Genomic DNA, 11,634 nt, shown 5'->3' on the forward strand with positions numbered 1-11,634 from the left:
TCCTGACCCGTTTCGTCTTCAAATGAAGCGTGGATGATGTTTTTTAATTTTTAGAATTTTTTTGCATTTATTTTCGAATTTTCTAACTCGTGTCGGGTTCGAACGGATAGGAAGGAATTTTTTTTTTTCTCTATTTTTCGGCCTGTCCATACCCGTTTCCTCCTGAAATGAAGCCTGGATGATGTTTTTTAATTTTTGGAATTTTTTTGCATTTATTTTTGAATTTTATTACTCGGGTCGGGTTCGAACGGATAGGAAGGAAATTTTTTTCGTTCTCTATTTTTCGGCCTGTCTATACCCGTTTCTTCTTGACATGAAGCCTGGATGATGTTTTTTAATTTTTAGAATTTTTTTGCATTTATTTTTGAATTTTCTAACTCGGGTCGTCTTCGAACGGATTGGAAGGAAATTTTTTTTCTTCTCTATTTTTCGGCCTGTCCTGACCCGTTTCGTCTTGAAATCAAGCCTGGATGATATTTTTTAATTTTTAGAATTTTTTTTGCATTTATTTTCGAATTTTCTAACTCGGGTCGGGTTCGAAGGGATATGAAGGAAATTTTTTTTCTTCTTTATTTTTCGGCCTGTCCTGATCCGTTTCGTCTTGAAATGAAGCCTGGATGATGTTTTTTAATTTTTAGAATTTTTTTGCATTTATTTTCGAATTTTCTAACTTGGGTCGGGTTCGAACGGATAGGAAGGAAATTTTTTTCTTCTCTATTTTTTGGCTTGTTTATACCCGTTTCTTCTTGAAATGAAGCCTGGATGATATTCTTTAATTTTTGGAATTTTTTTGTATTTATTTTTGAATTTTCTAACTCGAGTCGAGTTCGAACTGATAGGAAGGAAATTTTTTTTCTTCTCTATTTTTCTGCCTGTCCATTCCCGTTTCCTCCTGAAATGAAGCCTGGATGAAGTATTTTAATTTTTAGAATTTTTTTGCATTTATTTTCGAATTTTCTAACTCGGGTCGGGTTCGAATGGATTGGAAGGAAATTTTTTTTCTTCTCTATTTTTCGGCCTGTCTTGACCCGTTTCGTCTTGAAATGAAGCCTGGATGATGTTTTTTAATTTTTAGAATTTTTTTCGCATTTATTTTCGAATTTTCTAACTCGGGTTTGGTTCGAACGGATAGGAAGGAAATTTTTTTTTTCTCTATTTTTCGACCTGTCCATACCCGTTTCTTCTTGAAATGAAGCCTAGATGATGTTTTTTAATTTTTAGAATTTTTTTGCATTTATTTTCAAATTTTCTAACTCGGGTCGGGTTCGAATGGATAGGAAGGAAATTTTTTTTCTTCTCTATTTTTCGGCCTGTCTTGACCCGTTTCGTCTTGAAATGAAGCCTGGATGATATTTTTTAATTTTTAGAATTTTTTTGCGTTTATTTTCGAATTTTCTAACTCGGGTCGGGTTCGAAGGGATATGAAGGAAATTTTTTTTTCTTCTTTATTTTTCGGCCTGTCCTGACCCGTTTCGTCTTGAAATGAAGCCCGGATGATGTTTTTTAATTTTTAGAATTTTTTTTCATTTATTTTCGAATTTTCAAACTCGGGTCGGGTTCGAACGGTTAGGAAGGAAATTTTTTTTCTTCTCTATTTTTCGGCCTGTCTATACCCGTTTCTTCTTGAAATGAAGCCTGGATGATATTCTTTAATTTTTGAAATTTTTTTGTATTTATTTTTGAATTTTGTAACACGAGTCGGGTTTGAGTTGATAGGAAGGAAATTTTTTTTCTTCTCTATTTTTCAGCCTGTCCATACCCGTTTCCTCTTGAAATGAAGCGTGGATGATTTTTTTTAATTTTTGGAATTTTTTTACATTTATTTTTGAATTTTCTAACTCGGGTCGGGTTCGAACGGATAGGAAGGAAATTTTTTTTTTCTCTATTTTTCGACCTGTCCATACCCGTTTCTTCTTGAAATGAAGCCTGGATAATGTTTTTTAATTTTTAGAATTTTTTTGCATTTATTTTCGAATTTTCTAACTCGGGTCGGGTTCGAAGGGATATGAAGGAAATTTTTTTTCTTCTTTATTTTTCGGCCTGTCCTGACCCGTTTCGTCTTGAAATGAAGCCTGAATGATGTTTTTTAATTTTTAGAATTTTTTTGCATTGATTTTCGAATTTTCTAACTCGGGCCGGGTTCGAACGGATAGGAAGGAAATTTTTTTTCTTCTCTATTTTTCGGCCTGTGCGTACCCGTTTCCTCTTGAAATGAAGCCTGGATGATTTTTTTTTAATTCTTGGAATTTTTTTGCATTTATTTTTGAATTTTCTAACTCGGGTCGGGTTCGAACGGATGGGAAGGAAAATTTTTTTCTTTCCTATTTTTCGATCTATCCATACCCGTTTCTTCTTGAAATGAATCCTGGATGATGTTTTTTAATTTTTAGAATTTTTTTCGCATTTATTTTCGAATTTTCTAACTCGGGTCGGGTTCGAACGGATAGGAAGGAATTTTTTTTTTGTTCTCTATTTTTCGGCCTGTCCATACCCGTTTCCTCTTGAAATGAAGCCTCGATGATGTTTTTTAATTTTCGGAATTTTTTTGCGTTTATTTTTGAATTTTCTAACTCGGGTCGGGTTCGAACGGATAGGAAGGAAATTTTTTTCGTTCTCTTTTTTTCGGCCTTTCCATACCCGTTTCTTCATAAAATGAAGTGTAGATGATGTTTTTTAATTTTTAGAATTTTTTTGTATTTATTTTCGAATTTTCTAACTCGGGTCATGTTCGAACGGATAGGAAGGAAAGTTTTTTTCTTCTCTATTTTTCGGCCTGTCTATACCCGTTTCTTCTTGAAATGAAGCCTGGATGATGTTTTTTAATTTTTGGAATATTTTTGCATTTATTTTTTAATTTTCTAACTCGGGTCGGGTTCGAACGGATAGGAAGGAAATTTTTTTCGATCTCTTTTTTTCGGCCTTTCCATACCTGTTTCCTCTTGAAATGAAGCCTGGATGATGTTTTTTAATTTTTTGAATTTTTTTGGATTTATTTTTGAATTTTCTAACTCGGGTCGGGTTCGAACGGATAGGAAGGAATTTTTTTTTCGTTCTCTATTTTTCGGCCTGTCCATACCCGTTTCCTCTTGAAATGAAGCCTGAATGATGTTTTTTAATTTTTGGAATTTTTTTTCATTTATTTTCGAATTTTCTAACTCTGGTCGGGTTCGAACGGATAGGAAGGAAATTTTTTTTCTTCTCTATTTTTCGGCCTGTCTATACCCGTTTCTTCTTGAAATGAAGCCTGGATGATATTCTTTAATTTTTGGAATTTTTTTGTATTTATTTTTGAATTTTGTAACTCGAGTCGGGTTTGAGTTGATAGGAAGGAAATTTTTTTTCTTCTCTATTTTTCAGCCTGTCCATACCCGTTTCCTCTTGAAATGAAGCCTGGATTATTTTTTTTAATTTTAGGAATTTTTTTACATTTATTTTTGAATTTTCTAACTCGGGTCGGGTTCGAACGGATAGGAAGGAAATTTTTTTTTTCTCTATTTTTCGACCTGTCCATACCCGTTTCTTCTTGAAATGAAGCCTGGATGATGTTTTTTACTTTTTAGAATTTTTTTGCATTTATTTTCGAATTTTCTAACTCGGGTCGGGTTCGAAGGGATATGAAGGAAATTTTTTTTCTTCTTTATTTTTCGGCCTGTCCTGACCCGTTTCGTCTTGAAATGAAGCCTGAATGATGTTTTTTAATTTTTAGAATTTTTTTGCATTGATTTTCGAATTTTCTAACTCGGGCCGGGTTCGAACGGATAGGAAGGAAATTTTTTTTCTTCTCTATTTTTCGGCCTGTCCGTACCCGTTTCCTCTTGAAATGAAGCCTGGATGATTTTTTTTAATTTTTGGATTTTTTTTGCATTTATTTTTGAATTTTCTAACTCGGGTCGGGTTCGAACGGATAGGAAGGAATTTTTTTTTTGTTCTCTATTTTTCGGCCTGTCCATACCCGTTTCCTCTTGAAATGAAGCCTCGATGATGTTTTTTAATTTTCGGAATTTTTTTGCGTTTATTTTTGAATTTTCTAACTCGGGTCGAGTTCGAACGGATAGGAAGGAAATTTTTTTCGTTCTCTTTTTTTCGGCCATTCCATACCCGTTTCTTCATAAAATGAAGTGTAGATGATGTTTTTTAATTTTTAGAATTTTTTTGTATTTATTTTCGAATTTTCTAACTCGGGTCATGTACGAACGGATAGGAAGGAAAGTTTTTTTCTTCTCTATTTTTCGGCCTGTCTATACCCGTTTCCTATTGAAATGAAGCCTGGATGATGTTTTTTAATTTTTGGAATTTTTTTTCATTTATTTTCGAATTTTCTAACTCTGGTCGGGTTCGAACGGATAGGAAGGAAATTTTTTTTCTTCTCTATTTTTCGGCCTGTCTATACCCGTTTCTTCTTGAAATGAAGCCTGGATGATGTTTTTTAATTTTTGGAATTTTTTTGCATTTATTTTTTAATTTTCTAACTCGGGTCGGGTTCGAACGGATAGGAAGGAAATTTTTTTCGATCTCTTTTTTTCGGCCTTTCCATACCCGTTTCCTCTTGAAATGAAGCCTGGATGATGTTTTTTAATTTTTGGAATTTTTTTGCATTTATTTTTTAATTTTCTAACTCGGGTCGGGTTCGAACGGATAGGAAGGAATTTTTTTTTCGTTCTCTATTTTTCGGCCTGTCCATACCCGTTTCCTCTTGAAATGAAGCCTGGATGATGTTTTTTAATTTTTGGAATTTTTTTTCATTTATTTTCGAATTTTCTAACTCGGGTCGGGTTCGAACGGATAGGTAGGAAATTTTTTTTCTTCTCTATTTGTCGGCCTGTCTATACCCGTTTCTTCTTGAAATGAAGCCTGGATGATATTCTTTAATTTTTGGAATTTTTATGTATTTATTTTTGAAATTTGTAACTCGAGTCGGGTTTGAGTTGATAGGAAGGAAATTTTTTTTCTTCTCTATTTTTCAGCCTGTCCATACCCGTTTCCTCTTGAAATGAAGCCTAGATTATTTTTTTTTAATTTTTGGAATTTTTTTACATTTATTTTTGAATTTTCTAACTCGGGTCGGGTTCGAACGGATAGGAAGTAAATTTTTTTTTCTCTATTTTTCGACCTGTCCATACCCGTTTCTTCTAGAAATGAAGCCTGGATGATGTTTTTTACTTTTTAGAATTTTTTTGCATTTATTTTCGAATTTTCTAACTCGGGTCGGGTTCGAAGGGATATGAAGGAAATTTTTTTTCTTCTTTATTTTTCGGCCTGTCCTGACCCGTTTCGTCTTGAAATGAAGCCTGATTGATGTTTTTTAATTTTTAGAATTTTTTTGCATTGATTTTCGAATTTTCTAACTCGGGCCTGTTTCGAATGGATAGGAAGGAAATTTTTTTTCTTCTCTATTTTTCGGCCTGTCCGTACCCGTTTCCTCTTGAAATGAAGCCTGGATGATTTTTTTTAATTTTTGGAATTTGTTTGCATTTATTTTTGAATTTTCTAACTCGGGTCGGGTTCGAACGGATGGGAAGGAAATTTTTTTTCTTGCCTATTTTTCGATCTATCCATACCCGTTTCTTCTTGAAATGAATCCTGGATGATGTTTTTTAATTTTTAGACTTTTTTTCGCATTTATTTTCGAATTTTCTAACTCGGGTCGGGTTCGAACGGATAGGAAGGAATTTTTTTTTTGTTCTCTACTTTTCGGCCTGTCCATACCCGTTTCCTATTGAAATGAAGCCTCGATGATGTTTTTTAATTTTCGGAATTTTTTTGCGTTTATTTTTGAATTTTCTAACTCGGGTCGGGTTCGAACGGATAGGAAGGAAATTTTTTTCGTTCTCTTTTTTTCGGCCTTTCCATACCCGTTTCTTCATAAAATGAAGCGTAGATGATGTTTTTTAATTTTTAGAATTTTTTTGCATTTATTTTCGAATTTTCTAACTCGGGTCGGGTTCGAACGGATAGGAAGGAAATTTTTTTTCTTCTCTATTTTTCGGCCTGTCTATACCCGTTTCTTCTTGAAATGAAGCCTGGATGATGTTTTTTAATTTTTGGAATTTTTTTGCATTTATTTTTTAATTTTCTAACTCGGGTCGGGTTCGAACGGATAGGAAGGAGATTTTTTTCGATCTCTTTTTTTCGGCCATTCCATACCCGTTTCTTCATGAAATGAAGCGTAGATGATGTTTTTAAATTTTTAGAATTTTTTTGCATTTATTTTCGAATTTTCTAACTCGGGTCGGGTTCGAACGGATAGGAAGGAAATTTTTTTGCTTCTCTATTTTTCGCCCTGTCTATACCCGTTTCTTATTGAAATGAAGCCTGGATGATGTTTTTTAATTTTAAGACTTTTTTTGCATTTATTTTCGAATTTTCTAACTCAGGTCGGGTTCGAACGGATAGGAAGGAAATTTTTTTTCTTCTCAATTTTTTGGCCTGTCCTGACCCATTTCGTCTTCAAATGAAGCGTGGATGATGTTTTTTAATTTTTAGAATTTTTTTACATTTATTTTCGAATTTTCTAACTCGGGTCGGGTTCGAACGGATAGGAAGGAATTTTTTTTTTCTCTATTTTTCAGCCTGTCCATACCCGTTTCCTCCTGAAATGAAGCCTGGATGATGTTTTTTAATTTTTGGAATTTTTTTGCATTTATTTTTGAATTTTATTACTCGGGTCGGGTTCGAACGGATAGGAAGGAAATTTTTTTCGTTCTCTTTTTTTCGGCCTTTCCATACCCGTTTCTTCATAAAATGAAGCGTAGATGATGTTTTTTAATTTTTAGAATTTTTTTGCATTTCTTTTCGAATTTTCTAACTCGGGTCGGGTTCGAACGGATAGGAAGGAAATTTTTTTTCTTCTCTATTTTTCGGCCTGTCTATACCCGTTTCTTCTTGAAATGAAGCCTGGATGATGTTTTTTTAATTTTTGGAATTTTTTTGCATTTATTTTTGAATTTTCTAACTCGGGTCGGGTTCGAACGGATAGGAAGGAAATTTTTTTCGTTCTCTTTTTTTCGGCCTTTCCAGACCCGTTTCTTCATAAAATGAAGTGTAGATGATGTTTTTTAATTTTTAGAATTTTTTTGTATTTATTTTCGAATTTTCTAACTCGGGTCGGGTTCGAACGGATAGGAAGGAAATTTTTTTTCTTCTCTATTTTTCGGCCTGTCTATACCCGTTTCTTCTTGAAATGAAGCCTGGATGATGTTTTTTAATTTTTGGAATTTTTTTGCATTTATTTTTTAATTTTCTAACTCGGGTCGGGTTCGAACGGATAGGAAGGAAATTTTTTTCGATCTCTTTTTTTCGGCCTTTCCATACCCGTTTCCTCTTGAAATGAAGCCTGGATGATGTTTTTTAATTTTTGGAATTTTTTTGCATTTATTTTTGAATTTTCTAACTCGGGTCGGGTTCGAATGGATAGGTAGGAATTTTTTTTTCGTTCTCTATTTTTCGGCCTGTCCATACCCGTTTCCTCTTGAAATGAAGCCTGGATGATGTTTTTTAATTTTTGGAATTTTTTTTCATTTATTTTCGAATTTTCTAACTCGGGTCGGGTTCGAACGGATAGGAAGGAAATTTTTTTTCTTCTCTATTTTTCGGCCTGTCTATACCCGTTTCTTCTTGAAATGAAGCCTGGATGATATTCTTTAATTTTTGGAATTTTTTTGTATTTATTTTTGAATTTTGTAACTCGAGTCGGGTTTGAGTTGATAGGAAGGAAATTTTTTTTCTTCTCTATTTTTCAGCCTGTCCACTCCCATTTCCTCTTGAAATGAAGCCTGGATGATTTTTTTTAATTTTTGGAATTTTTTTACATTTATTTTTGAATTTTCTAACTCGGGTCGGGTTCGAACGGATAGGAATGAAATTTTTTTTTCTCTATTTTTCGACCTGTCCATACCCGTTTCTTCTAGAAATGAAGCCTGGATGATGTTTTTTACTTTTTAGAATTTTTTTGCATTTATTTTCGAATTTTCTAACTCGGGTCGGGTTCGAAGGGATATGAAGGAAATTTTTTTTCTTCTTTATTTTTCGGCCTGTCCTGACCCGTTTCGTCTTGAAATGAAGCCTGAATGATGTTTTTTAATTTTTAGAATTTTTTTGCATTGATTTTCGAATTTTCTAACTCGGGCCGGGTTCGAACGGATAGGAAGGAAATTTTTTTTCTTTTCTATTTTTCAGCCTGTCCATACCCGTTTCCTCTTGAAATGAAGCCTGGATGATTTTTTTTAATTTTTGGAATTTTTTTGCATTTATTTTTGAATTTTCTAACTCGGGTCGGGTTCGGACGGATGGGAAGGAAATTTTTTTTCTTGCCTATTTTTCGATCTATCCATACCCGTTTCTTCTTGAAATGAATCCTGGATGATGTTTTTTAATTTTTAGAATTTTTTTCGCATTTATTTTCGAATTTTCTAACTCGGGTCGGGTTCGAACGGATAGGAAGGAATTTTTTTTTTGTTCTCTACTTTTCGGCCTGTCCATACCCGTTTCCTATTGAAATGAAGCCTCGATGATGTTTTTTAATTTTCGGAATTTTTTTGCGTTTATTTTTGAATTTTCTAACTCGGGTCGTGTTCGAATGGATGGGAAGTAAATTTTTTTCGTTCTCTTTTTTTCGGCCTTTCCATACCCGTTTCTTCATAAAATGAAGCGTAGATGATGTTTTTTAATTTTTAGAATTTTTTTGCATTTATTTTCGAATTTTCTAACTCGGGTCGGGTTCGAACGGATAGGAAGGAAATTTTTTTTCTTCTCTATTTTTCGGCCTGTCTATACCCGTTTCTTCTTGAAATGAAGCCTGGATGATGTTTTTTAATTTTTGGAATTTTTTTGCATTTATTTTTTAATTTTCTAACTCGGGTCGGGTTCGAACGGATAGGAAGGAAATTTTTTTCGATCTGTTTTTTTCGGCCTTTCCATACCCGTTTCTTCATGAAATGAAGCGTAGATGATGTTTTTAAATTTTTAGAATTTTTTTGCATTTATTTTCGAATTTTCTAACTCGGGTCGGGTTCGAACGGATAGGAAGGAAATTTTTTTGCTTCTCTATTTTTCGCCCTGTCTATACCCGTTTCTTATTGAAATGAAGCCTGGATGATGTTTTTTAATTTTAAGATTTTTTTTGCATTTATTTTCGAATTTTCTAACTCAGGTCGGGTTCGAACGGATAGGAAGGAAATTTTTTTTCTTCTCAATTTTTTGGCCTGTCCTGACCCGTTTCATCTTCAAATGAAGCGTGGATGATGTTTTTTAATTTTTAGAATTTTTTTACATTTATTTTCGAATTTTCTAACTCGGGTCGGGTTCGAACGGATAGGAAGGAATTTTTTTTTTCTCTATTTTTCGGCCTGTCCATACCCGTTTCCTCCTGAAATGAAGCCTGGATGATGTTTTTTAATTTTTGGAATTTTTTTGCATTTATTTTTGAATTTTATTACTCGGGTCGGGTTCGAACGGATAGGAAGGAAATTTTTTTCGTTCTCTATTTTTCGGCCTGTCTATACCCGTTTCTTCTTGACATGAAGCCTGGATGATGTTTTTTAATTTTTAGAATTTTTTTGCATTTATTTTTGAATTTTCTAACTCGGGTCGGTTTCGAACGGATAGGAAGGAAATTTTTTTTCTTCTCAATTTTTTGGCCTGTCCTGACCCGTTTCGTCTTGAAATGAAGCGTGGATGATGTTTTTTAATTTTTAGAATTTTTTTGCATTTATTTTAGAATTTTCTAACTCGGGTCGGGTTCGAACGGATAGGAAGGAAATTTTTTTCTTCTCTATTTTTCGGCTTGTCTATACCCGTTTCTTCTTGAAATGAAGCCTGGATGATATTCTTTAATTTTTGGAATTTTTTTGTATTTATTTTTGAATTTTCTAACTCGAGTCGGGTTCGAACTGATAGGAAGGAAATTTTTTTTCTTCTCTATTTTTCGGCCTGTCCATACCCGTTTCCTCTTGAAATGAAGCATTGATGATTTTTTTTAATTTTTGGAATTTTTTTACATTTATTTTTGAATTTTCTAACTCGGGTCGGGTTCGAACGGATAGGAATGAAATTTCTTTTTTCTCTATTTTTCGACCTGTCCATACTCGTTTCTTCTTGAAATGAAGCCTGGATGATGTTTTTTAATTTTTAGAATTTTTTTGCATTTATTTTCGAATTTTCTAACTCGGGTCGGGTTCGAATGGATAGGAAGGAATTTTTTTTTTGTTCTCTATTTTTCGGCCTGTCCATACCCGTTTCCTCTTGAAATGAAGCCTGGATGATGTTTTTTAATTTTTGGAATTTTTTTGCATTTAGTTTTGAATTTTCTAACTCGGGTCGGGTTCGAACGGATAGGAAGGAAATTTTTTTCGTTCTCTTTTTTTCGGCCTTTATATACCCGTTTCTTCATGAAATGAAGCGTAGATGATGTTTTTTAATTTTTAGAATTTTTTTGCAATTATTTTCGAATTTTCTTACTCGGGTCGGGTTCGAACGGATAGGAAGGAAATTTTGTTTCTTCTCTATTTTTCGGCCTGTCTATACCCGTTTCTTCTTGAAATGAATCCTGGATGATGTTTTTTAATTTTTGGAATTTTTTTGCATTTATCTTTTAATTTTATTACTCGGGTCGGGTTCGAACGGATAGGAAGGAAATTTTTTTCGTTCTCTATTTTTCGGCCTGTCTATACACGTTTCTTCTTGACGTGAAGCTTGGATGATGTTTTTTAATTTTTAGAATTTTTTTGCATTTATTTTTGAATTTTCTAACTCGGGTCGGTTTCGAACGGATAGGAAGGAAATTTTTTTCTTCTCTATTTTTCGGCCTGTCCTGACCCGTTTCGTCTTGAAATGAAGCGTGGATGATGTTTTTTAATTTTTAGAATTTTTTTGCATTGATTTTCGAATTTTCTAACTCGGGCCGGGTTCGAACGGATAGGAAGGAAATTTTTTTCTTCTCTACTTTTCGGCCTGTGCGTACCCGTTTCCTCTTGAAATGAAGCCTGGATGATTTTTTTTTTAATTTTTGGAATTTTTTTGCATTTATTTTTGAATTTTCTAACTCGGGTCGGGTTCGAACGGATGGGAAGGAAATTTTTTTTCTTGCCTATTTTTCGATCTATCCATACCCGTTTCTTCTTGAAATGAATCCTGGATGATGTTTTTTAATTTTTAGAATTTTTTTCGCATTTATTTTCGAATTTTCTAACTCGGGTCGGGTTCGAACGGATAGGAAGGAATTTTTTTTTTGTTCTCTATTTTTCGGCCTGTCCATACCCGTTTCCTCTTGAAATGAAGCCTCGATGATGTTTTCTAATTTTCGGAATTTTTTTGCGTTTATTTTTGAATTTTCTAACTCGGGTCGGGTTCGAACGGATAGGAAGGAAATTTTTTTCGTTCTCTTTTTTTCGGCCTTTCCATACCCGTATCTTCATAAAATGATGTGTAGATGATGTTTTTTAATTTTTAGAATTTTTTTGCATTTATTTTCGAATTTTCTAACTCGGGTCGGGTTCGAACGGATAGGAAGGAAATTTTTTTTCTTCTCTATTTTTCGGCCTGTCTATACCCGTTTCTTCTTGAAATGAAGCCTGGATGATGTTTTTTAATTTTTGGAATTTTTTTGCATTTATTTTTTAATTTTCTAACTCGGGTCGG

This window comes from Quercus robur, chromosome 5, assembly GCF_932294415.1.
Source record: "Quercus robur chromosome 5, dhQueRobu3.1, whole genome shotgun sequence".
Lineage (NCBI taxonomy): Eukaryota > Viridiplantae > Streptophyta > Magnoliopsida > Fagales > Fagaceae > Quercus > Quercus robur.